The sequence below is a fragment of the Rhagoletis pomonella genome, unplaced genomic scaffold (assembly GCF_013731165.1).
Source record: "Rhagoletis pomonella isolate Grant_MI unplaced genomic scaffold, Rhpom_1.0 Rhpom_scaffold_06623, whole genome shotgun sequence".
Taxonomy (NCBI): domain Eukaryota; kingdom Metazoa; phylum Arthropoda; class Insecta; order Diptera; family Tephritidae; genus Rhagoletis; species Rhagoletis pomonella.
The window spans coordinates 3082-9268 of NW_023465155.1; the positions used below are offsets into that span (position 1 = coordinate 3082).

The 6187-nt window shown below is 36.7% G+C and overlaps 1 long non-coding RNA gene across 2 annotated transcripts; it reads left to right on the forward strand.

Annotated features, from left to right (window-relative positions):
* The first annotated feature begins 4787 nt into the window (after positions 1 to 4787).
* On the forward strand, positions 4788 to 6187 carry LOC118755566. Of its 2 annotated transcripts, XR_004995023.1 has the most exons (3): positions 4788 to 4981; positions 5036 to 6003; positions 6110 to 6187. It is a non-coding gene; the product is annotated as an uncharacterized LOC118755566 (long non-coding RNA). The 2 variants fall into 2 exon arrangements; XR_004995022.1 differs by having other exon boundaries at positions 4788 to 6003.

Genomic DNA, 6187 nt, shown 5'->3' on the forward strand with positions numbered 1-6187 from the left:
GCTGATGACGTTAGAAATTCAGAACAACCAAAAGAATGAGAATGAAGAAATTTTTGGAAAACAATGGTGTTTAAACAAAGATCTTGCCATGATGCTAGTTGTGAAGGTGAAAGTCAGGATAGTACATCCGACATTTGCAGCCTCAATGCAATTCTCAACAAGTAATTATTGTACCGCAATAAAAAAAATAAATACAACTGAAAGTCCTCTCAACTGGTGCAGCGTCAATTGAAAAGAATTTACAATTTTGTCAAGTTTTTCAAGTTTTTCGCCTCGAGCGAATAGCTATTTAGTGGCGCAGGTTTGATATACGACCCTTTAAGAAACATGCTGTAACCCGAAAAGGCAACAGCATTACTTTTTATTAAATACAATATCCTAATTTTTAAATTCAAGCACTAAAAAGAAAACATTATTAAAAATTACAAACTTTTCCATTTTTTATTTACCTACATCGCCTAATTTACTCACCTAAATTATTTCTTAAAAATACTTGACATCCGCATTCGCATTCGCATCCGCATCCGCGGATGTTTAAAATTCCACATTCGCAACATCCCTAATATGTATATCACTGATTCATAACTATTTAAAACTAGCAGACCCGGCGAACTTCGTCCCGCCCAAAATTAATTTTTTTATTGAAACATTTGGTCCAACGCTTCACGTTCACGTTTAGTTTTGTTATCGACAGAAGGAATATCCTCCATTGCCGTTTTAAATAACCTGACGAAAGCTTTATGCAGGGAAGAAGTCTTTACGGCAACAATGATCCCGTTCGATGGTGACTCGTCTTTGAATCCGTATAGTATAGTTGGTGGCAATTTCCAAACTGGGGAGTATCATTGGTCCTAAGAAACCCAGTACCTTAATGTTTTACAATTGTAAGCATTCATCAAGAATTGTCTTTATTCGGTTTAGTCGCCGTAAAGCAAGGACCGCAATGGTTCTGATGGTTGATTTAACGGTGGTAATTTGACTTTGATCCCTGGTGTCTCCGAATGACTGCACGTAGCAATAACTCGGCTCCAGCGCCACTTTGGGTATCTTTTTTTGTAATAGTATTGCCCCTATCGTTACCAATACATATATATCTCGAATATGAGTCAAATCGGATCACAAATACTAATATTGAGTAAAAAACTCGACTCCAGGGCCTCCTGGCGTTTTAAGTTCTCAACCTAAACTATACAGGGACCTACTCAAACACATACACAAATTTCATCAAAATCGTTTCGCTCTGTTAGAAGGAGTTCAGTGTTTGTGACACATGTACCGAAGAATTATCTACACCCACCAGAATAAGTCTTTTACATATTGACGCTCTTCAACATTTTTTCCCATAAAAAAAGGTGTCACGCATTCGTTATACAGAGAAAATGCGCAACATCATCAGCAAAAAAAAATCTTAAAAATCGACGGTAGCTCAAAACTTGCACTTTATTATACTGAAATTGAGTGAAATGCAAAACTACATACTCAAAATTTGGTTAAAAGTTTAAAATTTGGTGAAATTTTGTCGAATTTTCCTAAATTTGAATGAACAGAAATTCTATAAAAAATTAACGAAAAATTTTATTATGTAAAAGATTGCAAGTATTAAAAAAAAACACTGTACGGAGACTTATTCTGGTGGGTGTATATATTTACAGATAGGTAAAAGTTTCAATATGTTTGGAAGACGCCACGCCGCCTTTTCCAATAGCCCCCACTTTTCTCCATGAGTATGGGGTTGATTTTAAAATGTCAGTACCAAGTTCCAGGACTCTACCACAAATAATTCCAGAGATATACGGTATGAAAAATTCGAATGTATGGGTGATGCCACGCTCCCTTAATATATCGAAAGCCTGCAGTAGGTGGTTAAAATTTCAAAAAAATTGGTACAGCCTTTCGCGAGACCACCTCTTATAAAAAGAAGGAGCTTCTTTTTATATACTTAGTATAGATAACACAGGGCAACACTGATTTTGATGCGGCAAATCTTAAAGCTGCCGGGAGGTCTAGCTTTAATTTAAGCCTAATTGAAAGGTTCTATCACCTTTTGTTTCCTTGCTAGGGCTGGTCAAATATTGCAAAAACCGCGAATTTTTGACACTTTAACCACGTCTTTCTCAAAATCTAGAGCTGATGGAAACTTTATACTTACGGATTCGTAATCAGCACAAATAAGTCATTCTATTTTTATTGGCCAGTGTAATAAGTATTGTAAAATAGCCAATATCGGGAATTAGATTTTTTCGAATAGATTGGTCCCTGGTCCACTTAACGGAAAAAATGATCCTACAGTGCAATCCATTTATAATGGACTCGCTTAAGATGGAAACTCTCTTAATATGTACCTATTTGTCAAGTCCTAGTTCAAACATATGACAAAAAACTCAGTTAAAATAGACTCGGTTATAACGGACTCCGCCTATAATGAACAATTGTTGTCCATTATAACCAAGGCCAAATAAAAAAAATAAATTCTGCAATAAGCAAAGTTCGGTAATTCGCCGAATTCAGTAAAGAGAGGCAACCGTCTCTGCGACAGAAAATGTCTATATACTTAACCAAAGTTCATTGGTTCACCGAAATCTGTAAAAATAGGCAATCAGCTTCGTGACGGTTCGTTGGGTTTTGATCTGTGTTTTGTTCACTTTAAGAAAAATTTCGGAACGGAAAAACGGGCATTTACCTTGCATGAAAAGTATACGATTTTGTATTTATACATGTAGATTATTTCTTTATTATTTAAAAATATTATATTCTAATAAAATGGACGCTCCGTTATGATGGACAATTTGACGCGGTCCCGTTGGTTCGTTACCACCTGCCTTACCTACACCCACATCAACAAAGTTGTTCAGTCATGCCTGATTATTGTAACAAAAGAAAGAAGAAAAAAAACGTCGAAGCACAGGAGATGAAGGAAAAAGATGCAAAGTATGAGGTCCCATCCTGTCAGGTGGAGTCGTCCCTCCCCTTCTACGTGCAACCTACGCGTAGCCATGGGCGTTGCCGCGACTCCTGCTACCTAGCAACACCCCCTAAGCCTGACAAAGTCCGTCGGTCACTAGTTCATACGTAAATTAACCGTCCAGTCTATGGTCAACACCCACATGTCCCCTCCTCTGACTAACTGTAACACCCACACCAAATACAATGCCTCTGTGTTTTACCTCAAACAAATAAATAAGAAGAAACCATTTTTTTCCGTGTTTTCCCCCTTTATTATACAATTCTTCAAATCTACAATTCAGTGAGTTGATTATTTATCCTAACACTAACACTACGTTTGTTCTGTACCAAACCAAAATTCAAATCAAATCTTCGCCCTAATCTTACACATTTAAATATCCGCCTTAGCTATGTATAATTCCCTAAACAAATTCATCAATTCACTTAAAAATAGTTAGATGTATACAAAAAAAAACTAAATTCAGGTTATTCACTTCAAACCAATAAGCTATAGATATTTAATCTAATACAAGGTCTAGAATATTACTAAAAAGACTTCTGCAGATTCTCTTATACTTCAATCACAAATTATCCCTAATACTATTCATTTATGATTTGGTTTCCCTTTATCTTATTATTTTTTTCTCTTCGCCAAAAAAACTAGTAGGAACTACCCTAATATTATGTTTCTGCACACACGTACAGACAAATGTAGCTAAAAACAAAACGTTGGAAAATGCCTCACAACACCGGCTTGAATAAAATCGAAAATAAGAAAAATGTATGTAACTATGTATGTATATATGAATACAAAATAGCTTCGCACTCACCTTAAGAGTCCCACGATGTTGGCGCCAGCATACGGAGATGACCTGTGGGGAGTTCAGAACAAGCATACATATGTACATACATGAATGAACAGCTGAGGTGGAGACACCAGTGCTGCTCAAGTACTTAGTTACTCGCTCATGATTGCGGGCGGTGAGCGAGTCTTTTAGCACAAATAAAATCCGGCAAAACACAAAGTAGCAAAAATTCGGCCGTGATACGACTGAGTCAAACAAAAATTATTAAGAAAAAAACGCGCGTGGGGCCATAAATGAGAAGGAGCAAAAAAAAACTAGCTATTATACTACCAAAAAAAGAATGAAAACTATGAAACCAAGTATTGTAAAAAAAAAACTGCATACACAATCAAAATAGCATGGCTGAATCCTATCAAACAAAGGTATTACATTCGCAAGTTTAATGATTAAATTATGTGTGGCGCGATTCCCTATAAATTACTTAATTTTTGCTAAAAATCTAATTTAATAAAAGAAAAACAAAAAAACCCACGCGCCTAAATCGCAAAATCTAACGACAAAACAGTGAGGAAATTACAATTGGTAAAACCATATAAAACATAGCAACAAAAATGTGATACTGTCAAAAATGGTCTGTTCTCCCTCAATGCACTGGCTGAGCGGCGTTGGCGTGGGTGTGATCGCGCATCGGCCGACGCGGCTGGAACGATGTTGGTATGTTTATGCTCCCTGGCTCTCCCTCGCTGGTAAATTTATATATATATGTATGTCACCTCTTCCTGATCTCTCTGGTGAATTCCAGTCTGCGCACAATTTTGGGACGGGTAATTCGCTGTTCTACTTTGCAGCGTGCGTTGACCTACTCTGATTTTTTTCCACAGAAACAGCTGACTACAGTGATTTGTGTACATATGTATGCATGATTCAACAATTACAGGTTGTAGCAATCGTACAAAAGCAACATTTACCGTTGGTATGAACTCCTTGTGTCAAAAACAGCTGATTTGCTTTGCTTATGTATTTATATTCGTGCATTTAAATACAAAAGGCTGCGGTCGCCTTGGACAAAATCAATTAAATTTTGCACTTTTAGTGATTATTTAAATACACATTGTGCATACACATTTAAATACATGTGGTTATAAATTTGTACTTAACTTTTAACAACGGTGATAGGTTCATATGCTTTGGGAACCTAAAATTTGAGAGTTGCTGGCGCAGGATTTTTGGAGGTTTTCTGGCCATAGTCGAAATAAAATTCAGGTTTTTGACAAAAATTCTTTCAGCAAAGCCCAATAATGGACTTCCAAGAACTGTAAGTGGAGCCGCGCCAAGCAGTCCTGAAATACACAAAAGTAGATCGGCTGTTTCAGTGAGTACCAGAACTTTATGACACATTGGAGGTGGAGCACACCAATGTCTGGGCGGAGAAGATCCTAAGTACGGAAAATACTGCTCGGAACCGACTTTGTACCAAAGCAATGGCGTTCGATGGCATAGAACAATAAAATGTGTTTGGAACAAATCTGTAAACTTTGCGGAAGATTTAAGTTTCGTATAATCATTTTGTTTACCATGCTTTACCCCGCGCTAAAAAGTTGTAATCTTTATTTTTAGCTTTTTAATATTGCAATATCAGGACATGAGGGCAATGAATATGCATCAATGTAGTCTTGGGTACTTGGAAATACCAACAAATATGCAACGAAAATATCTGGAATCGGAACAGTAGCAATATTATAGCACATCTGCCTCAGAAATTTAATGATCGACCAACATTTGCAAAAGAGTAACACCATACACTCTGAGCTTTCTTTGAAGGCATTGAATATTCAAAAGTAGTTTAGTTATTTGTACAACGATTTTGGGTTGCTAAGCGCAAACGCGTGACCCGGATCAAAAAACGTTTAAACACACTTGTAGACAAGAGTCTACGCTTTACTTTAAAACAAATTTACTATATCTGTGCACTATTTTATTAATAATTTCGTATTGAAATATGCTATTCTTTTCAAATTTCCGAGCTGAGCTGTCAAACACAAAAAATATTCTCGAAATATGGCTGCGTTCGAGATGTCAATCACAACCGCAGTGTTGAAAATGTTGCCAAAGTATCACGTTCTGTGCGAATTTCTGGCAACACTTGCAACACGCCGAACGTTCGCGCAGCCATTTTGCGCATAAATATTGCGCATCATAAGTATCACAGAATTGAACGCTACAAGTTGTGCGCGATGGCATCGGAAGAAGAAAGGTAAGTGAAATTCATATTTATTTGATTTTATACGCAAGTAACATATTTCATAAGCATGTTTATATTCTTATATGGTTTGTATTTTTGTTTTTATTGCATTTTTCAGCGATAAAATGGGTACTTCGATGACAAAGCTACTCATACGATGACGGCTTGACATGGAACCAGAGTTTGTTTCAGGCAG